This window comes from Balaenoptera borealis, assembly GCF_965194805.1.
Source record: "Balaenoptera borealis genome assembly, chromosome: 16".
Taxonomy (NCBI): domain Eukaryota; kingdom Metazoa; phylum Chordata; class Mammalia; order Artiodactyla; family Balaenopteridae; genus Balaenoptera; species Balaenoptera borealis.
Window position 1 is genome coordinate 47,828,937 of NC_138872.1, and position 23,621 is coordinate 47,852,557.

General features: G+C 48.9%; 1 protein-coding gene across 4 annotated transcripts in view; it reads right to left on the minus strand.

Annotated features, from left to right (window-relative positions):
- SLC24A3 (solute carrier family 24 member 3) overlaps nt 1-23,621 on the minus strand; it is a 470,474-nt gene that overhangs the window by 99,410 nt on the left and 347,443 nt on the right. The gene's annotated exons all lie outside the window — the stretch shown is intronic.

Below are 23,621 nucleotides of genomic sequence, written 5' to 3' on the forward strand. Positions count from 1 at the left end.
AATTCCAAACTCTTAATCACACTCGTAATCGCAAGCTTTTCAAGATGCCACTCTGACCAACCCCTACAGTTCTGCAGAATCAGCAAAGACTACAAAGGGCGATTTTCTGCTTGACTGCAGAGCTAGATGGGGGTTACCAGACTCAGGGGAATATTGTAGACAGCTCGGGATGTAAAAGTGTCTTAGGTGGCAGTCTATGTTCTAAGTGTAAGTCTAAGTTCTAAGAGTTTGGCTGTCAGGGAGACCTCAAATCAAAGTCACTGGTTAGAGGAATCCCAGGTCTTCCAGGACTACTTAGCGTACCTGGAAGCAGCCTGGGGCAAGCACTGTCCTGGCCCAGATGTTGTGATGGATCTCAGAACACTATTGCCAGGGCGGTCAGTCAATTACAGGTCCACCTTGGAGATATCGCAAACGTAAAAGTTATATTTACACTATACTGTAGTCTATTAAGTGTGCAATGGCGTTATGTCTAAAACTTCTTAATTAAAAACACTTTATTGCTAAAAATGCTAAGCATAATCTAAGCCTTCAGAGAGTTGTAATCTTTTTGCTAGTGGAGAGTTTGAAATATCTCAAGAATTAGCAAAATGTGACACAGAGACATGAAGTGAGCATGTCTGATATGGCCGTGACAGACCTGCTTGCTGCAGGGTTGCCACAAACCTTCAACTTGCAAAGGATGCAAGAAAGTGCATTAAAGCAAAGAGAAATAAAATGGGGTACGCCTGTACTCCTACTGCAGTCGGAAATCTGAGACGCACGTTCTCAAGGTTGCCACTTATCCAAAGATGATCGACACTCGTGGGGGAGGGGTGGCCACCTGCTCTGGCCCTATTCTCATCAGCACTCACATCTACCATTTGGAGAAAGACCAGTCTTCACTGGAAACACACCAGATGTAAACTGCCTCCACCCTCATCACACTATTGAAACTGCTTATCAGATCCGTGGACACGTACCACTGGGAGACAGAGAGCACCGTGTGAGAGAATCAAGATTTAAAAAGATGTCAACAGCCTGTACTAAGACAAACAAGGGCAGTGTGAGAGGGATGAATGCAAAAAATTCTTGCACCTAAATATAGAACAGGGTGGTGCATGGGAAAATTACCCATGCACCAGATTGGAGCTGCTCCAAAATTCCCATGAGCCAAGAATGAGACCCAACTGCTACACAGACCGATGCAGCCTCCAGGTGCATGAAAGGGCATTTCATGGGATGGGTAAGAGGTCAACATCTCCCCGTGCCCAGCATCGGTCATGACACACCTAGTGCACAATATCCTCCAGGTATGGACCGCGCGCTGGGATGGAGACGTTGACCATGCATGAACATCCCAAGGAGGAACAGGTGTCTTGAGGCCAAGTTCCGGAAGAGTCATAGGGAGAATTGAGAGAGCTGGGGTGCAGTTCCCATCCCGGGTGGAGGGATCTGAGGTTGATCTGAGATCGGGGTTTCATTATTGATTAAGCAGGGAAGAGATGTATTTCACTTTGGTAGTGAAGGCAGAAATGGCACCAAGGAAGGAGGGAGATTTGAGCCCAGCAGCATAAAGAAGAAGTCTTCCAAAAATTCACAGAAGCACCTTGCAAAACGGTGAGCTTGGTATCACTGAATGACAAGCCACGGAGGATGGATGGACACTTGATTGTGAGATTTGTCCTTCCATCAGTCAGTTGCCAAATGGATACCAAACACTGTTAAGGCGCTGGGGACACAGCAGGAAGCAACACTGATGAACTCACCGGCCCCTTCACACTTACATCCCATGGGAGGAAGGTCTCTAACATATGAATATAGAGTAGATGATATAGCCTGTCCTGTGATGATACCTACTGTGGAGAAAAACAAGAGAAAGGGGATTGAGAGCTCTGGGTGGGGATGTGTGTGACCTTTTCAGCGGGATGACAGAAAGATCTCATGAGAGGTGACATTTGAATAACAAATGAGGGATGTGGGAGCGTGAGCATGGCTGTCTGGGCCAGGAGTGGTCCTGAAAGAAGGAAGAGCAGGTGCAAAGGCAGGACCTGGGGTGTGTCTGTGAATCAGCGAGGAGCCCAGTGAGGCTGGACAGAACGGAGTGAAGGGAGGGATGTAGGAGACGAGGGCAGAGGCCCCGGAGGCCAGTGTCCAGCTTTTCCTCTGAGTGTGATGGGCCCGAAGGTGGGGCTGAAGCAGAGCAGTGACAGCTCCACCTTAGACCTGCAAACGTCATTCTGGCTGCAGGGGGACCACTGTGGGGCCCGCCAGAGCCATCCCGAGGAGGGACGATGGTGACTCGGCCAGGGCGGCCGCTGTGGAGGTGGTGAGAAGTGGTTGGATACTGGCTGTATTTTAAAGGTAGATCCAATAGGGTTTCTTGATCACCTGGACATAGGATATGGGGTATGGAGTCAACTAAGGATGACTTAGCCCCTAAAAAGATGTAGACACCCTTTACTGACGAGCCTGTCAGGGGAGCAGATTTGCAGAAAGAGTCCAGAGCCCAGGCTTGGACATGTCTGAGATGTCCCATAGCTGACTAAGGACAGGGGTCTGGAGTCATCAGCATGGGGTGGTATTTAAAGCCACAGCCTGGACATGACTGTGGAGAGAAAAGAGAAATGGTCAGAGGGCAGACACTCTGGTTTTCAGTCCAGTGAGGGTTGGGGGGGTAAGGGTGAGGACAAACCAAGCAAGGAGGCCGAGAAGGGGCAGCGGGGAGATGGGGGAGAGCCAGGACGTGTGCAGCCCAGAAGCCAGGGGAAGAAAGTGCTTCCAGGAGCGAAGCACTGTGCTAAGTACCGCGGTTACATCAGGTAAGAAGAGGGCCGAGAGCCAGCTTAGATTCAGGTACTTGGATGTCACTGTGACTCTGGTGAGAGCAGGTACGGGGACGCGAGGGGCACAGGCCTGATTCGGGTGCAATCAGGAGCCCACTCGAGGGCTACTCTACTGGGAGAAAATGTGGCCTGAAAACTCCCTAATGTCCCCTTTGAACCCGGAGATTCTAGACTCTTATGTTTTCATTTTGGAAGAAGTTCTGATTTGTGCAGGGCTGTTGAAGAGGAAGAAAACGACCCCAATTCCTAAAGATCAAGAAGACTTCGAAGAGGGTCTGGCCTTGACCAAAGGCTCAGCAGCAGTCAGATGTATTTCCCCAAGTCTATCCATTCCTCCAGTGGCTTTATGAATGAAAAGGGCATCAATCACTTATGGAGGCTCTTCTGCTCAGAGAGTCCTGATTGAGGAATCAGGAATCCTAGTTAAGGTATCAGACGGATGACTGTTTGCAAAGAATCTCTCGAACAGTTACAGCCACTGCCTCTCCTCTCTCTGTCCCAGGAACCACATCAGTGATGGACTTAACCTTCACTTTCAAGACTGACAAACAGGCAGAGAAGTGTAGAATCTTGCAGTGGAGACAGGCTGGATGAGATGCATCTTTTATCCTAAACTTAGTCCACAAACTTATTGAATTAGCAGCATTTTGTGTGTTGATGAGATTTTCCCCAAAGGATTCCTTCCGGGCGGGAGTCACTTAGATTAGGTCTATCATGCATTCTGGTTCCCCTTCTTCCCATCCTTGAAAAAGGAACTGAGCACCTGTAAAATCAGTATCTTTCCATGACAGTAGGAGTGGACTCTGCCCCTCTGCGGTGAGTTTCTGGAATGCGGTGCATGGAGATCACAGCTGGTTTCCTGCGCCAATCACTTCCACGCACACAGGCTGGTCTCCCAACTTCCAGCACCTGTGACTTTGCCTGAAGGTTCGCCAGCTGCCAGAGCCTGCTCTGCCCTCACCTAGAGCAGGCTGAAGTGCTGGGGAGTCCCCCGCCCCCGGGGGGCAGCCCTCCACCAGGATTAATGGGAATTGATGTGCACATACCCCCATGCCCTCCCAGGGGTCCCCTGTGGGACTGAGTCTCCAGTGTCCAGAGCAGTCACCTGCTTGATAGCACACCCTTGGGTGCCTTCTTTTTTTTTTAATGTTATTAAAAAAAATCAATTAGTTAATTTATTTATTTTTGGCTGTGTTGGGTCTTCGTTGCTGCGTGCAGGCTTTCTCTAGTTGCGGCGAGCAGGGGCTACTCTTCGTTGCAGTGCGCGGGCTTCTCATTGTGGTGGCTTCTCTTGTTGTGGAGCATGGGCTCTAGGTGCACGGGCTTCAGTAGTTGTGGCTCACAGGCTTTAGGGCGCAGGCTCAGTAGTTGTGGCGCACGTGCTTCATTGCTCCGCGGCATGTGGGATCTTCTTGGACCAGGGCTCGAACCAGTGTCCCCTGCATTGGCAGGCGGATCCTTAACCACTGTGCCACTTGGGAAGTCCCTGGGTACCTTCTTTCTCTCCGTGGTCTCTCTTTCCCACCGTCCTACCAGAGTGTCCTGGGATCTGGTCCCAAACAAATTACTTGCTCTAGAATCTTTGTCTGAGGATCTACTTCTGGGGAATATAAAAGTGGATTTGGGGGGAAGTCTTCAATATCCGGTGTCCCTTAGGTCTGTGTGATTCCTCTTCTTGGCCATCCTTACCAGGAGGAGGATAGGCAGCTGCCTGGGGGATGTACGTGGCTTTGAGCTGTGGATGAGTGGGGTGGGAAGGTGCATGTGTGAACAAGTGGGCGGGGCCCCATCCAGCTCTACCCTCCTGACTCCAGCCCAAGTTTCCTCATCTGTCAACTGAGTGAAGTGGGCTAGAGGTAAGGTCTATCTGCATTAATGTTCTACATCTTGAAGAACGAAAGTGTAGCTGAAAGGTCCCAATGTACCCCTGTGTAAGTGAAATAATATTTGGTAAAAAAACAAAACAAAAACCAAAAAGAAGAAAAACAAAGGGAGAAGAAGGAAGTGGAGGAGGACAAGGGTGAGAAGAGGAGGAGGAGAGAAGAAAAAGCAAAGAAAGAATAAGAAAAAAGCACCAACTTTCGGGAAGAGCTTTATTTCATTGGAATGGGAGCGATGGACGATAGCGAGCTCACAAGGAGAGCAAATAAGCAGTTTTCTACCCGGGTTCCCGGTATGCAGTCCAACACTGGCATATTGATGTGGTGAGTACAAAGCGAGGATTCGTGGTTATGACCAAGACGAACAAATGCTCCCTCAATTGATGGCAAACACTGCGAAGTTCATTACTTTTATCACTTCCACCAACTCCCGAGAACACAGAGACACCCACACTGAACACTTCTGGATCTCAAAGTTCTTTTTCAGAGCAAGAAACCTCTCTCATTATTTAAAGATAATAAACATGCGGAAAGCTAGCAGAGGAAAAAGACGCCTACACGTAAACTACTTGAAATGAGAGGAAGTTGCATAAGTAAAAAAAGTTCTTTTTTTTTATCTTGAGAAATAAAACCTATGGACCTAATGTTTCCCTAAAAATGTACGTTCTAAGAGCCATCACGCCCTGCTTGCTATAATGAATGGGATTGGAATCAAGCATTGCTGTCCCTTGGTGTAATTTCCCCATAAAATGGCAGAAGGACATGGGATTACAACGCCACCCTCCCATGCTTTATTTTCCCTTAGCCACAGAGAGAGTCTGGGGGAAAATATTCAAGAGTTTCATCAAGTTTTCCAAGTCTCTGTCCTAATCCTTTAACATTTGAACGATTCTTTTTGGAAGGATCATGGGGCCTGTGTCATCGTCCTTGTCTCATTTTCTTCCTCAACTGTGAGATCCTCATGTATTAACGTCTTTGTGACTGGGGTGTGAACAATTCTCCAACACATGAGCTTCATGAAAGCTGCATTTTTATGGGACGTTAGAACGTCCAACAAATACCCATAAACTGGACACAGGGGCTGAGGTAATGGGTGGGAAAAGATGCTATTGTTAAGTAGGGAAAGTTGTATGGGGGGGAGGCCAGTTTTTTCAAGCGCTCTGCTCATTAGTGAATATTGGTGCTCTGGGAACTTTGCCTCCCTGTGCAAACTGCTAACAGCAGGGGCTTGGATAATGAATACTGGATGCAGATCAACGAGGACCCCTGGCTCCATCATACATGATACCCTCTTTCTGGCACTTAAAAGAAGCACATCATCATTCTTCTTTCTTGAAGCCTTATTGTGACATGGTGATTTTACAGAGACAACAGAAGCACACCTGAAACATGCAGCAAGTGTTGCTAATTTGAAAAAAAAGTTACTGAGTTATGCTTCTTCATAGAACGGCGTGTGCTGATGGGACACAGACACCGAAGGACCGTCTTTAACTCCTGCTGTAGAAAAATGTGCTGGGATCTTGAAAACTGCACCATTCATTTGGTAATCATTTACCAACCTATAACTTCACATTGTTTGTTGTCTTGACACATATTTACATCTCATAGTGCTAATTAATATTCACATGTTGATGTATTTTCTCGATACCCTCACCCCTGTATCACCATCACCAAAGAAGCATATACCAGAAGAATCAGTTTGGACAGACAGGTTTAGGAGTCTGTTAGAGATGATCATTGACAGACATGAATAACAAAATAAAACTGAAAAGACTGCTATGGGAGTTTGAAGAAGAGAAGATTATGTCCACCTGGTGAAATCAGGGAAGGCTTCTTGCAGGAGGTGACATCGAATATATACTTGTAGAATAAAAATGACATGCAGTTTCAAAACTGGGGGATGGTGTGGCATGAACAGAGATGAGGAAGGGCATTCCAGCCAGGAGGAACAGCACACGAGGAAGCACTTGAATGAGGTAAGACTCTGAGGCACAATAAGCAGTGGTTCAGTTCTGTTCTAAGTGTGGATGGGTTAAAGCCAGCCAGAAACGGGAAATGACCATGCAAGGTGGGCCTTGCAGGCAAGAGACGAGGTCAAGGGGAGGTTCACGAAGTTTAATCAACGTGAAGATGGATTTGAGGAAGACAGGAAAAAGAGCAGAAAGACGGGGTGAGGGGCCTCTGGTAGTTCAGGTGCCCAAGAGTGAAGGTCTGCGTCGGATGGTGTCAGTGGACTTGGAAAGGAAAGGATAGATACAAGAAATGCTGTGATGGAAGAATCGATCAGATTTGACAATGGGCTGGACATGGAGAGTCTGCCATGAGGTTGAGGCTTAAATTGTGAGCAACAGAGACCAAGGGATGCACTCAATGCACCTGAAGAACTTGGGGGGGAGGGTGTGATGGTTGACTTTATATGTAGCTTGACTGGGTCACGAGTACCCAGATAGTTGGTTAAACATTGTTTCGGGGCATGAACGTGAGGGTGTTTCCGGATGAGACTCCCCAGTGTGGGTGAGTGCCTGGGCCTGAAGAGAATAAAAGGCTGAGGAAGAAAGAACTCTTTCTCTCTGCCTGTCTTCGGGCTAGGACGTTGGTCTCCTGCCTTCAGACTTGGACTCGGATTGGAACTTACATCAATAGCTCTCGGGGTTCTCAGGCCTTTGGACCTGAGTGTCCTACACCATCAGCTCTCCTGGGGCCTCCAGCTTGCTGACTCACCCTGCAGCTCTTGGACTTCTCAGCCTCCGTAATAGTGTGAGCTGATTCCTTATGGTAAGTCATATACATATATATTTTTGCATATATAGTGTATATGATTTATCTGTTTATATATATATATACATCTGTTCTCTGGAGAACCCAGACTAATACTAATAGTCAATGGGTAGAGTCTAGTTCAAGGTTTAGACCTTGATTTGGAGGCTGTCCCAGAGGACCCAGGTTGGAAAGGTCTGGCAGCCCATTTGCAAACTAAGTCCTGAGGATGCGAGAAAAGTCAAGGCCAGGGACGGAGAGTGCGGTGCCCAGCAGAGGAAGCTGAGGTCCCGAGACCACATGAGTCTGTCCCATATGAGGGGGATGGGACTAAGGGCAGCTCTGTGGGGGAGGGATGTGCCCACTGGGGTGAGAGAAGGGAGGATTCAGGGGGAAGAAAGCATTTTGCAGAGCAGAGCAGGTGAAGAGGGTGCCCGGTGGGAAGAGCTCACTGGATTTGTGTCCAGGAGGAGACGTTTGAGGAGCTTGAAGGGAGTGGGGGCAGGAGAACAGGCATGTCACAGGTCATAGGTTCTGCAAGAATATCTCCAAGTTGACTCATCTTTCTGGTGGCTTCCTTGAAGATAACTGTCTGGACCCAGGCAGCAGGTCCCCCTCTCCTTCGTGCATATGCATCTCTTTGTTAATTCAGGAAGGGCCCGGAGGGGCAGCAGAGGGGCAGGACCAACAGGTGGACCATGTATAAAGCCCAGCTTGGCCACACACAACGGAATGGCCGAAGGGGGCTGGGCTCGAAGCACGGCCGCGCGGTTCCATGCATATTGGGGCAGTAACTAGCCATGTGAGTGGGCAAGCCACACAACCACCGCCTGCCCCACTGACCATCGGTCCACCCGTCCCCCGGGTCGTTCTTCTGTGGTTCATGACCCTCCCCGGCTTTCTTCTCTCTACACCCTCAGTCCTACATGCTCGGTGCCCCTTTGATCTCCCTCCCACCCGTGAGGGGTGCACACACGCCTTCTATTTATGTTTATGGACAGAGAGGAGGGCAGTTAGCACCCTTCCTTGGGCTCTAAAAATTCACTCATCAGAGTCTGATGAATACCATTTGCCAAGCGGTCGTTCACATTCAAATTTAGTGAGAGGTCTTGGAGCTTTATTGGAGCTTGAAATCCCCTACAGTTAAATGGGTGTTTCTGCATTTCAGCACCAAATACTTTTTAAATACTCTGAGCTATGGAATAAAAAATAAAATCAATACCAATTGCCATTAATTCTATGGACACTGAACCAATCTCTGCCAGAATCATCCCTGCTGTAAGAAGTTCAGTTAAATGATATAAGTCGCCCTACCCCACGTTGGGAGCTCTAAGGCCTCAGCAAGCAGTACCTAAAACAAGACAAGTCCACACACACACACACCGGTGAGCAGCGCATTCAAGGGGAACCCAAGCGGGCAGTCACTCTCCCTTGCACCCCAGGACCACGTTCAGTTAAGGAGTCTGTTAGCATGGGGCTCCGGGCACGATGCCACAGGCCTGCTTTATCTCAGGACATCGAAGTGTGAGGCTGCCTAGTTCAGACGACTTTCCTCTGCTGAGCTGCTGACCAGGGCCAAATAGCAAGTCTGGGTGAGGGGCGTCACAAGGCCTCACCCAAAGGTGATTCCAGGCTTTGGAAATGACTACTCCCAGCCTAGGGGGTACGAGCTGGGTGTCAGAACTGGCTTCAGAAAGTGGGCACAGCTGGTCAGAACCCGGAGGACCAGGGAGGGGCGGTCTCTTCCTCTGAGTTCTATGGACTCTCTAGCTGCTGCTTCCAGCCGTCATCGGATGGAGGAGCTGGAACAAAAGCAGCCCAATAGGTAGAATTTCTGTTTTCCTTTCAAAGCTCTTAAGTTGTACTGTTTTATTTTGGTTTGGCAAGTTCAACAGACTGATTTGTGGGGAAAACTGAAGCTTTAACAATTTGGTGGTTGTAACTTGCCAGGAAGATGTGGAAAAATCAGGTCACTAAACAGAGACTCTGCAGGTAGGTATCAGAAAGCCCATGTTGTAAAGAATGTTTCCCCCAAAGAAGATGGCAAGTATGATGGCTCTGGATGAGCAAATCTGACAATAATGCGAACGGCAGGCTGTGGGGTTGAACCTTCATCTCTTAATGGCAGTGAATATAAATTGCTGCAAATCCTAAGAATCAGATGACGACAGCTTCCGAAACTCATACATTACTATGAAATTCTAGCAGCAAGGCTACATTTTATAGAAAGAAAGAACGGAAGGAAGGAAGGAAGGGAGGGAGGAAGGGAGAAAGAGAGAAAGGAAGGAAGGAAGGAAGGAAGGGAGGGAGGGAGGGAGAAAGAGAGAAAGGAAGGAAGGAAGGAAGGGAGGGAGGGAGGAAAGAAGGAAGGAAGGAAGGGGAAGAGAAAAGAAAAGAAAGCAAAGCAAAGACCTCTTTTGTGGAGAAAGCTTAGTAGAAGTCCTAATTGGAAACAGACTATTTAAGCTGTGGACTAAAGTGATTTAAAAAAAATTATAAGAGAAAGAAATAGAAATAAACATGGTGAAAAAGTCTTTAAACATCAGCCAGCTGTGGCTGAACCGGGTGAGTACGGAGCTTTAATTAAATCTGATCAATCAAACACTTCATACAAATTGTGACATCATCCCCTTGCTCATTCCATGCTATCTCAGGGTTCCCAAAATCTAGGACCACTTCAGGACTGAGATGAAGTCAATGTGGTCTGTTGCTTTTTCCTGATACTGCTTGCCTGTCAAAAGTCTGATGCCACAGGCAGCTATGCAGGGAGGTAAGAGCATGGATTTGTCCGTGAAACGGATGTGGTCATGATTGCTTGCTCTGTCATTGGCTGGAAATCCCTGATGTCTGCTTTGTCATTTGTCAAATGGGGGTAACTTTTACTGTATTAGTTACCCACTGCTGTGTAACAAATTACCCCCCAATTTAGCAACTTAACACAATAAACATTATCTCACAGAGTTTCTGAGGGTTTGGAATTTGGAAGTGGGATTGTTCTGGCTCACGGTCTCACTAGGTTGGGGCCACAGTCATCCGATGACGTACAGGAGCTGGAAGAGCTGCTTCTACGGTGGCTCAGTCTCACGGCAGGTAAGTTTGTGCTGTTGGCAGGAGGCTCAATTTCTCTCCAGGTAGACCTCTCCACAGGCCTGCCTGAGTGTCCTCACAACATGGCAAGTGGCCCAAGAGAGAAAGGGATGCAGAAGCTCTAGTGCTATAGTTTTATGGCCAAGCTCAGATGACACACACTGCCTTTTCCACAATATACTACTGGCTACATGGATGATCCCTGATCAGTGTGGGAAGGGAACCGAAAGGCCTGAACACCAGGAGCCTGGGGTCAATGGAACACCATCTTGGGGACTGCCTACCACTTTTGTCAAATGTCTTCATTTTCCAAACTGGACTAAATTTACCCTGAGGTTATTACAAGGAATAAATAAGGAAATGCATGAGCAGCGCCTTGCTCTCAATAAAGCCTGCCCCCTTGCGCTAGGATTTGGGGCAACTCTAGTCTGGGGGACACTCAGCTTAGGCACCATGGACAGAGTCTGGGAAGTAGAGGAAGCACAGCTTTAACAGAAATTTGACAAATTACAACTCAGAAGAGACGGCTATTTAACCGTGGAAGGTGGACCAACAAAGTGGCCCCCTCCATGGACAAATATTCCAACCTGCTGTTTGTAATACACCTCCTGATGGCCCAACCAAATTCCAATATTTCCACACCCAAACCGGACTTCCCGATTTAACTCTTGGACCCGGAAATACCATAAACCTTGTTCAGACCAAGTGTTCTGATGCGGGCGAGGGAGTGGAGGAGAACGGGGCCCTGAGTGGGGGGAGGCAAACACTAGAGCCGGGGACCAGCTGATCAAGATGCTCACCAGGAAGATGGTAATGCTGAGAATTTGAAGGAAAAACGGATAAGACTGGGAATAAGAGAGTGAGGAGAAGACGGCCAAGGTTAATGTATTCATCATCTTTCAGGAATGGAACAGAGGCTGAGAGGGTGGGAGGGGCACTGAATGGAGGTCACGGAGCTCGCGAGGGATGGCGGGGAGAGGAACGTCGGGGGGCAGCAATTCCTCAGAGCCAGCAACCGGGGATTTTGAGCCAACCCTCCTCCACTGCCCCCGGCACCCACGGCTGTGGTGGAGACTCACACCTGGGAGACGTTAGCAAGGTCCGCACATGGCATCTAACACCTGGAGAGATCTCGGGTAACACCCGAATTTCCGATTCCTTTCCGCCGTCTGTGACGCCTCCCCAGGGAAAGTGCCCCTAATTATTTCCCTAGAACGTGGTCCTGATAGCAAGCAAACCCTTCACCAGGTCTCAGGAGCCCAGGCCAGGCCCGCCTGGCCCCCAGGTCTTCCTTCCCCCGGGCCCCTGCTCTCCAGCAGCACTGGCTTTCTCTCTGCTCCCCTCACCTGCCTGGAACGTTCTAGATCGATCGTCACGAGGCTCCCCCCTCATACCAGTCAGGTCTCAGCCCCAGCATGGCCCCACTGCAGCCCCCTCGCCCCCTGCTGGTCACTAACGTTACCCTGTTTTACTATTGTTAGACTACTTCTGTCTGAAATTACCTTGCTGATGTATTGGGTCCTTGTTTACCATCGGTCTTCCCTCCGCTAGACCATAGTCACCAGGAGAACTCAGGGGCCTGTGCTGCCACCATCACCTCCCCAAACGCTGGAACTACCACTCAGGAAATACACACTGATGGAGTAAATCACTAGACCACGTTGGTGCTGTCGGGGCTTGTAAAGACCTCTGCTGCCTTTCAAAGAATAACAGCCACTGGAGTCCCAAGCCTTCCTTGGAAATCCTTACACAGATCTGGAGCAGTGGGGCTCAGTGCAGACCCAGAAATGACAGAGGCGAAGGCTGGACTTTTCTCTCTGCACCAGGCTCTGTGGACGGGGCACCGAGGAAGCTGGAGCCGGCACCCCAGGAAGTCACAGCAGTTTTTTCGGATCGTATGCACGCATGGCTCCAAGGCCGTGCCAGAACCCTTGGTTCCAAAACAAACAAGCAATTTAATGAATAAAAAACTAAAAAAAGAACGGAAGGGAAAACGTGGACCCAAACTCTGCAAGCTCCAGGAAACTTCTTTCTTCTGATGGCTCAAGGAATTCCTGCTCTCAAACAACGGCTAAGTGGTTTGACAACAGCCAGCCTACTGGGCAAACAGGTGTTCAGACCCCCAAAGGATTTGGTCCCAGATACGAAGTCATTTTGAACTATTTATGGAGTCTATTGATTCCATCTCTGATGGAGCTTGCTTGATACACGAGCACCAAAAGCCTGCAAACGACCTCAGAAATATCCACTATGGACCCCGCTTCCACACTGTTCTTTTCTTTGGAAGCAGAGAGACATCAGGGACCCTGAAGCTGAGGAAGTAAAAAGTCTGCACACACCATCATCCCCCGCTGAGCAGCCTGGCCAGTCCGTGGGCAGATGCTGCGGAGTGGCCAGGAACACACAGACCCAAACCCCACAGAATTTCAGCCCAGGACTGGGACGAGGTGAACTTAGCCCCAGCCCTGGCCAAACCGGGGCCAGAGACCTGATGGTTCGTAAGGCCTCTTTTCCTTCCAAATCACACTTGGCGTCTGTCGAGGTGGAGCTGGCGGGGGCTGGGGGCTGGAGCCGGGGGCAAGGAGAGGCAGAGAGGGCGGAAGGTGACCCACCGCTGGGGTAAGAGCGACAGAGGTCCTGTCTCCGCTCTGTTCACAGCTTTGTGGGGAAGGCACTGAGGTTTTCTCTCAGGAAGGCTCACGGGAGCCTTAGAGGCAGTGCGAGAGATGCCAGAAAGGAAAGCAAACACTTCACCGGGGACACGCCTGACCTTTGCCTCCCTAACATGATTGAAAACCCATCTAGCTGTCCCCTCAATCTTTCCTCCTCGTCCCTGAAACAGAGTTGATTCCCTTACAAAAGAGAGAATGGAGAACAAGGGCAGAGTGGGCTGGACACATCACTCAGGGCAATGCCAGCCAACGTGGGACAATGAAGGGCTCGCCCTCCGCCGCTTCATGCTAGGGAAGCTCACGGGGCTGGGTTGGTTTTAGAAGCTGATGATAGAAAGAGCCTTAAAATCCATCTAGTCCTCCACCACATCCACGACCCTCCATAATCAGGGCACGTATAAACGTCGTTCAGAAAAGAGTCTCAGTTTCCAAAGGGAGACATCCTCTTGTTTCTCACCTGGAAATACCCACCCTCCCCCAGGTCATCCATCTCAGCACTTTCTATAACAGGTTCTAAAACAAAAAGTTTCAAGGATGCCCTGGACATGCCCTGTACAACTAGACCAGACAGAAGAGCTGTCTGACCATCTAGGACAGCCTCTTCCTCCAATCATGAGACAAGTTCTACGACCTTCCACGGGGGCTGGGGGGCGGTGCTCTGCATTGTTTTGCTCTGCTGGTTTACAGAGTCCCATAGAGATTAAGGACACAAATTCTAGAACAAGCCTGCCTGGTTCTGAGTTCCAACTCTGCTATTCCTGGATGTGTGGTCTGGGGCAAGTTTCTCCACCTCCCTCTCTGGGCTCTGTTTTCTCATCTATAAAAGGAAGAAAACCAATATCTACACCATGGTAGATATAAGGATTAAAACAAGTTAATACATATAATCTTGTATCAACTCAGCTGAGATCCCAATAAAGATTAGCTATTAATCTGAAAACTGTCTTTACTTTAAAATAAAAGTAAATAGAAAAATAGATAGGAGGCAGAAGAAAGTTGTATACTGTTAAAAAAAAGGGGGGGGGGGAGGAAGCAGAGATGCCATGGGGATGCTGGGACACCTGTTTTTAGAAGCTGCATGTTGCAGTGACCAAAGGTAGAGCAAGAGGGGTAAGATATACGGTTTACAGTAGGATGACCAAGATCTTAAAATGATTAAAGCTGAGGGTCTAATGTTATCTGACAGCTGACCTAGCCCTTGAATCTCCCAGCTGCTGGCTACCATATTGAGTACCCTAATTCTAACAACTGTAGCCATAGCTTGATCTTGGAAAAATAATCACAAATAAATAAAGCCCATGAGGCTGTTTTCTTTCCCGTCTCCCGGGGAGTGGCACTCACGTATGCCCACTACAAGAAAGGAAGAGTTCCCGTCGTTGCCATGGAAAGAGCATCCCCTGTGGTAGAGTCAGGGGAGCGAGAGCCCCAGGCCCACCGCTGCTCCATCTCCCTTTGCCTGTAAAAGCCAGACGTTTGGTACATGAGCTCACCTGTTGCCCCAGATGGTCCGTACACTATCTGGAAAGGTTAATGACTACTGTTTCTTTCTCTTGGAGATTCAGGTTGAGGAGGGAATAAATTCTTACTTCACATAAATAAATTGAGATTGGCCAGAATAAAAAAGAAAGGACCAGAAAAGTATTTTGTATATTAAAAAAAAAGCCCCCAAAACCAAAAGAACAAAATTTTCCTTCATCACCTCTCCTGCTTCTCCGAGTCCCTGTTGCCTGATGAATTCGCGGGTAGTGATATGGCTCGTGAGGAACTCAGAGAGCCTGGACAACCCCATGGTACTGCAGCCTCGTACGATCTGATGAAATATCCCTGCTTTATCTGGACCGAGGTTGGGCAGGGGGAGGGGCGGGGGAAGGGGACAATGGAGATTATGATGGATCAAGACACACCAGGTTAGATGCCGTGGATTTCAACTGTTCTGATCCGGCTTCACCATATGCAAAATCACGACTATGAGCTCCTAGGTGCCAACTGTAAATTCACAAAGGCTGGCTGGCACGAGACGGGCAGTGCTGTCCAGAACTCAGGTATCCCTGTGTCTGGGATCCTGGAAGGAGCTAATGAGGTCCTTCCCCACAAGTGACACCAACAGGAGAGAGCTGGAGGGCTGCTCAGTAAGGCTGAGCCAGGCTCTTGGTGACAGAAGCCACCCAGCCAAGTGGCCAGTGAGTAACCTATGGCCAACCAAACTTTCAATTAAAAATAATCTCACAGTGTGTTTCAGTGACCCTACCATGTTTCTGGATCAGACACACCATGGGAGACTTCAGAATATGTTAGATAAAGGGCTGTCTATTCTCTGTAAACAAACTCTCCAAATTTCTCATGACCAGTTTGTTCTCATTTGTAGAGTCAGGGCCATGTATATCGCTCAGGACAAAAATCCCAGAATCTTCCCTGATTTATTTCATTCGATCACCTCCATTTCCAATCCATCAGCAAATCCTCTTGGTGTCACCTCCAAAAATATTCTAAATCCAGCAACCACTTCTTATATTTACTGCCCAGATTTCAACTCACGCCTCACCACTGGTTTCCCCGCTACCATCTTGTCACCATCGGGTTCCCTTCTCCACGTAGTTGTTGGAACGAACTTTCCCAGAGGATAAATCAGATAATGTTACTCTACAGCTTAGAGCCCTCTGACAGCTTCCGACAGCACCCAAATCCCCACCATGATCTGTCCCTGCCAGAGCTCTCTCCCAGCCACACCTCTCCCCCCTTCTTCACTAGGCTCCAAGCTGGCCTTTTCTCTGACCCTCAAACACACCGTGCTTGTTCCTGTCTGAACACCCAACTAGTCCTTCCACCTGGAACTCTCTTTCCCAGGTCTCCATACGGTGCTGCCTTCGTGATTTGGGGTTCCTTTGCGACACTTTCCCTGACCACCTCCCTAAAGCTGCCCCTCCCCTTCCCCTGCAGTTCCCCCATCCCATTGCCCAATGCATTTCCTTCAAGGTCTCTTCTTCATCCTATTATGTGATCATTTATTGGTTTCCACACTCTTTGTCTGTGTCCCCCCACTGGTCTAGGAGCTCTAGGAGGGCCGGGACCTTTCCCATCCTGCTCAACTCTGTATGCCCTGTTTCTGCACATAATAGGCAGTGAGTGGAGATCCTCAGAACACCAATCAATTTGTTTCAAGACTGTGTCTCAAGTTCTGTTTCAGTCCACCTGGTCTTTGGGGCACCTGATGGCAAGTTGTGACATGTATCCACACATCTTCTAATGCCCCAGGCACTGGTCAAATAGCTCCTGGGCGTGTTTGTGTCCAGCTGTGGGGCACCGTGAACTCTCTCTCTGATCCATACAACAGCCCTCCCCTTCTCTGGTATCGAGGGTATCGCATCACTTAGTAAAAGCACCAAAGATTGACCGTGTGCTCCCCATAGGCGGGCAATACTCTCGGCACTGCGGACAGAGTGGGAACCAGTGGAGGGAGGCTGAGCTCTCAGGGAGTTCACAGCCTGGCACCGCGATCATCTCCCTCACTTCTGCAGCCTCCTCATGCATCCCATCATCGCCAGGCTGGGGGTGGTCAGTGCACACACCTCTTCCTGCTGCCCTTGGCATTGCTCTTTCCTCACTCTAGCCTGTGAGGTTAGCCCACCAGCCTTTTACAGCATCCCAGGGGCAATGGCGGTCTATACGCTTGGCCGGCATGTTCCCTCTGCTCAAAGAGGAGCTCAAATGTTTGAAACAGGGGCTGGAACCAGAGTCTTTCAAAAATAATTTAATTTTATTTGGTGCCATTTTCTTTATGGAGTGGAATTTAGTAGTATTTTCTCACTCCATTACACTATCAATGCTCGCAGAGGGACCCTCCCTGGAAATCCTTTATAAATCAATATCTCTTTTCCCACCCACTCTCTGTAATCCTTACTTTGCTTAATTTTTCTTCACAGCACTGACCACCCCTGGACACATATACCCTCTCCCTATTCACTATCCTACTATCTCAGACTCTATCCCTCTCTCCATCCATCCACCCATCCTTCCATCCACCCATCCACCCATCCATCCATCCACCCACCCACCCACCCACCCATCCACCCATCCACCCATCCACCCATCCATCCATCCACCCATCCATCATTCCTGTTGGATATTCAACACCCCACAGCCTGCTCTAACTCTGTCCTTTCTTCACTGGTGTCTCACCAGGGCCTAGAACAGTGCCTGGTACACAGCAGGCTCTCAGAAAACATTTGTTGAATCAATGAATGGACTTACTGCCCAAAGAAGAAATATAATAAACATTTCCCCCAGAACACAATCCATGGATTACTACCATGGGTTTAAATTCACAGATGACGATATAAGAAACAAACCACCTTGAGTTAATATTATTATGCAAAAACAGGCTTGTGATTCTAGGTACTGGATAGCCACAGGCCTCGGGGGCCGGTAGTACCCAAAGCGTGAAATGTGGTCTGTTCTGTCATGGCCCCTGCAGTGCCCTGTGAGGGCGGGGTGACAGGAGGGGAGATGGGGACTCTGGGGGACACCGGGCTACGGGAAGAGACGCAGCAGCCTTCCTCATCCTCTGCACACGCACAGTCACCACTTGCTAACATTCTGGTCCCTTCTATTTTGGAAGCTTCCCGGTGACTTTCCACCTGGGATGGAGTTAGAACGCCCTGATTGGAATTCTTCACCTTCCCTAGTTCTGCAGGCTCTGCCTGTGAATTAAGGGCATGTGTGCTGGGGCGGTTGGTCTCTGTGCCCAGGCTGGGGGTGCCTGGGGTCACCTAGCAGTTTCAGGGAGCTCAGGAGTGGATTGCGGGGCCCAAGATGCCAGACCCACCAGAACGGAAGTTCAGCAGATGCCACACATGCTACCTTGGGGTGAAGGAGGCATTTGATGGCCCACCTTTCCCTTTTCACCGGGTCACGCCCTTCTGCTTCCTTGGCGAGGCGGGTTTTACTGGGATGGGAAGGTGCTGAGCTGTGAATGGGGAGGATGGCTGCGGTATGGAGGGAGCTTAATGTATGAGGCCTCTGGTCCAGATCTACTGGCGGAGCTGGTCTGGAGGGGGATCTTCCCATTGCTGTGCTTTTAGGACCCCTACAGCCCTAAAAGCCTCCCAACTTAACGGTTCTATGACTGGCAGTTTACTTGGCCTTTCAGAGCCTCAGTTTCCTCTTTTGTAAAAACACTGTCCTTCTCAGAGGGTTCTTGTGAGGACCAAAGGTGTTGATACGTATAAAGCTGTGAGAATAGTGCCAGACTGACGACTAGGGATGCTTGTTAAAGAGAAACAATTAAACAAGCATCCGCCAGCCAGACAGGCTTCTGTCCCCTTTCCACTCACCCTTCAGCCCCCGGTTCAGCTGCTCGTGGGGCGGGGGTCTGGCTGTAACCAGAGGCAGCATGGAGGGTGTGGCGTCTGTCTGGGCATGATCATGACAAGAAAATGACATTTGTGCCCTAAAGACGGACCTTCCTCTTGGGGTGGCGCTCAGCTGGGCCGGCTGTGAGGTTCTGGGCTCCTTGTACATTGAAAGCCCTCACCAGCACCGAGGGCAGCATTTCCAAGGACCTAGACGGTGACCTGAAACTCTATCCCCTTCACCCATTTTAAGGAGCAACGTGAGACTTAATTACACGGAAGGAAGGTTCATCCCCAGCCACAGAGACTCCTGCTGTCCTCCTCACGTTCTGGAAGGATGCATCTCAGGTCTCGTTACTGCTACACCCTTTGCGGGACGAAAGGGAAGTGACCTCTCCATTTTCTCCCACGCGATTGAAGAGCGCCATTTCAGAGGACCTCTCTTGCAAACCCAAATGCATCCAACAAAACTAACAAAACATTGCCACGATCACTTTAAAGCATTTGTAACAGCCCTAGTCTTTGCTGATTTGGAGGTGCAAATGAATTGGACAGAATGTCTCAGAAGGGTAGTTGAGTGTCATGGTACAGACACTGCTGGACCACAGAATGAGAGGGTGAAAACCCCCCTTAAAAATGGGCAAAGATTTGAACAGACTCCTGCCAAACAAGATATATGCATGGCAAGTAAGCGCATGAAAAGATGTTCAACATCATGACTCATCAGGGAAATGCAAGTTAAAACCGCAACGAGGTGCCACGCATGCTCACTAGAATGGCTAAAATTAAAACAAAACAACTTGATAATACCAAGTGCTGGTCATGATGCAGAGCGGCTGGAATACACATATTGTTGGTGGGAATACAAAAGGGCTTCAGACACTTTGAAAAACTGTTGGTGGTTTCTTATAAACATACTCACCATATGACCCAGCAATCCCACTCCTGCGTTATTTACCCCAAAGAAATTAAAGCATATGTCCACACAAAGACCTGTGACAGATCTGTATGCATTTGATCATTTATGTTACACCAGCCCAGGGAACACAGCCAGTGAGGCAGCACATGATACTACACAGGCTTTGTTCTGTAGTCATTTATTTGCTTTCTATGATAACCAGGGACCAAAAGCTATATATCTGAGGTGGAACCAATCATATCCTTACCTCTGGGGAGAAGGAGGAAATGGGTGGGTGGTTCTTGAGTGATCTAAGCCAACTGGGTAACTCTAGTTCCCGTGCCACAGTGACTGGTTCAGAGATGGTCAGGTGGCCTGACTCGGCCCAATCAGATTTTTGTTTGATGATGCCAGGTGAGGGATGAAGGGTGGGGAGATATTCTCCTCCTTCCTGGTCAGTGTGAAATATGAGCCCTGAAACTGCTACAGCCCCCCCTCTTTTTGTGCCATGAAGGAAAACATGTATGAGGAAGGGAACAGAGGAGGTTAGTGACAAGAGAATCACAGAAAATGGTGCTGGGGTCTTGATCAAACCATGCCTGATGTCCATTTTCTTCTGTATTTTTCAGACACTAATAAATTTCCATCATTTAAGAGGCCAAGTTAGAGTTGGGGATTTTTTTGTTACCTGAAACCAAAAACCTCTTACCTAATCTAGATGTGGGATCTTATCTCCAGAGATCATTCCAGGGAAGTAGAACAAACCAGGAACAAGTACTGTGAGCCAAAGTCAAAGCGAGCACAGAGATCTGGGATGAGGATGCAGAGGCCATCGAGATGGAGCAGCACAGAGCTGTGAGTGACCCTAAAGGAACCCTGGGCCAGGAACAGCAGCATATATCAGGGAAAGGTCAGGTGTGGGGCTCTGTCAGGACCTGGCCTTGTGGGGGAACGGCCAGGGAAAAGACACCAGGGAACAGTAAGGGAGACGGCCTCAGTCAGACAGCCAGTCACAGGATGGGGGCATCAAGAGGGGACCATTTATGCTGCCTGGGCCAGCTGCCCAAGGAGGGCTGCCTCTTGTCCAAGGTCAAGCTTGGTCTGAGAATTGAGCAGAGCTAAGCCTGCAGATGGGGTTCAAGCAGGTACAGCTGCTCTTCTGATTCAGTTGGTCTGGACTAGGGCAGGGGATCTGCTTTCAACAAGGTCCTCCTGAGGCAGGTGGCCTGCAGATGACACTGGGAGAAACTCTCATTTCCTGGAATGTGGGAGAATCCAGTGACTGCACCAGCTGGACCTGACCTTGGCCTTGGTCTACTCCTGCACCACAAATTCTCCTCTCCGGATCCTCACCGGATCAAATATTATAGCATCCTGCCTCCCAGGTGAGGCCTCCACCTGCACCTGCCCCCTTCCTTTCTCCGCAGATCACTCATTCTCTTCCTTGTGCCTTTTTCCCCCCACTCTAGTGGCGGTGGCAGGCCTCCAGCTCCTATTTTTAGGTTTGGCAACTAGTGGGGTGAGGTCTTCAGCCTCGCCTGTCCTCAGTCCCTGGTCTCTTGGGGAAACTGGATGCTTCTCAGAACTGGAACTTGATAGGTGATGTGTTTGTTGTTGGGTTTTGTCTGGGGAACAATAAGCCAGGAACCAAGCTGTACAGGTAACTGGGGTGGTCTGTGGACCTCTCACTGTGTTTCTTAGCCTGAATCCCTCATCTGTTTGGTGCAAGTGTAAGCCCAGCAGAGGACGATGCCATCTGATTACAAGAGGAGCTTCTACCTGAGCACTTGTTGGGCTGAGAGCTTCCATCACCCAGCTTGGGTCACCACCATCGTGCTGACATGTCTATTCTTCGCTTTGTTCCGAGCTCCTACACTCAACATTTCTAAGGAACACACACGAGCTAAGGGATAATTATAAGAACCCAATAATAACATCTGGAGGTTTTTAAGTCATAAGTTTCCCACGTGGAAAGAGAATGGATTTTATAGTCAGCAGATATGGGCTCAAATCCAGGCTGAACTACTTCATGGTAGCCCTCTGTCCCCAGATACTCAATTCCCTGTCTGTAAATGAGGACAATACTATCTTAAAAGTCAGGGGGTGTATTTCTACAAACATTTATAAAGCCTCTAGTGTGGTGCTTGCAGTTTGGTGAAACTCAATAAATAGTAACTTATTATTTTTTAACATATATAGCATCTATCTGGTTTTTCTTATTTTTTCCATTTCTCTGCGGAAATTACCCATCCTCACTTATTCTTCCCACCTTTCCCTACTTAAGACAGATGGTAGACAGTTTAAATTCTTTTCTGCCAATTCTTGTATCTGGATCATCTGTGGTTTACTTCTGCCGCTGTTTTCCCTTGGTTATAAGTTTGTTCCTGCCTCTTCACAGGTCCTGTAATTTATTGTTGCATCCTGGAAATTATATATGGAAGAGTGAGAACTGAAGAATAATACTGGTTCTTTTCCCTCTGGAAATTTCCAGCTCTTCTCTCCTCTGTTGACTAAAGGGAGGAGGTGATTATTCAGATGTCAGCCTGGGTTCACATGTCAGCTCACCTCGGCTCAGCCCAACCGCATCCAGCTTCCTAAGGAAGGGCCAGTCTCACAGTTCTTATCAGGGTTTGGTCTGGCATTGCAAATTCCCAATTCCCTTTGGGTGCCTCCATTTCAGGTCTCAGGAGAAGGTGGGAGATGGGGCAGATGGAACGATTTCTTTCTGTTCGTCGGCCCTGCCTTCACTTCCGTTTTTTTTTTCTCAACAGATCTGGGGTGGGTGGATCAAAGCATTATTGTCCTGGATCGTCTTTCAGACTCCGGTGCATCCCACCTCTCTCCACCCTTGCTGACGCTCAGCTGACCTGTCTCCACCCCGTGAAGTTCTGGGTCCTGCCGTTCCCCTGCATCCAGACCCACCAGGGCTCACAGCTCACGTACGATGGGCTCCTCTCTCTGGAAATCAGTTCATCAAGCCTTTCTTGTCTCCACTGTTCCTTGATATCCATATAGAAGGATGATTTTTACATTATCCAGATTTCTCTCTGTGCTCCCATGGGAGCTCAGGTCTACTGCATCCCAAGTGGAAGCCAAAGTACCTAGAATGGCAGCTGTTATTTTGAACAGGAAGGGCTTTCCCTATGTGCAAGCTATCCTGGCCCTGAGCTCTTGGGAGGCAGCCTGGCACTGAGGCTTGTCTGCTCCCAGGGAGCTGGAGATGAGACCCACCGGACGGCTTATGTTTGAAGGCTGAGTTTTGAGTTTGTAGCCATGCTTTATGGACCTCACTCATATCTCCCCACCTTTACCATTTCAGGTCCTTCCAACAGCCAGCCTCACATGTCTCTTTGCTTAGGGGTTTTCTCTGGACCCCAAAGTCCATCCTGCCTATGCCCAGAAAATTGGAACGTTGGGGAATTCACATCCCTCAAAGGCAGTCCTTAGGCAACGATGGGGGAGGCTGGTGGATAAACACCCCTGCTCCCTCCCCCTTGGGTGAGATAACTTGGAGGTCCCATTCTACACTGTCTCCCAGTCCCCCCAGAAGCAGTCAAACCAGTTGCCCACACTGGGGACTTGCTGGGGACACACTTTCCTCAGCTGCTTTTTCTTCCTTATCTCACTCCCCAACTTCCTGGCTGGCCTGTCCTGGGATCACCTTTTAGCTAAACTACTTGAACTTGAACTTGTGGCTTAGATTCTCTTCTGGGGAAACCCAATCCAAGGCAGGTTTCCATTCAGAGGCACCATCTCTGGGTGCTGCCTGGGTTTGTGTAAAGGGGCCGGCATGGACACGGTGTTAGTTGAAGAAAGGCAAACCCAGCCAAAATTAGGTGGACCTCACCAAAGAACATCAGGCCCGTTTCTAGGATCCAGGAGAGCTGACAAGGGGGCTCACGACAGCCTGTAATAACCGGAATATGAAAGTCCGGTATCTGGGATTCAGTTAAACTGTTTACTGTCTGTCTGTGGTTATGCTTTTAAAGCTTAATATACTCTGAATGGTAGATTTAAATTCATAAGTATGTTGTTTTGCAAAACTGGCATGAAGTTCTTTCAATACAATCCCTGAGATACATTAGCAGGTTGCCTCCAGAGCTTGGGGTTCTCCCTTTGTTATTATTTTTTGCTCTTAAATAAAGAAACTTTGC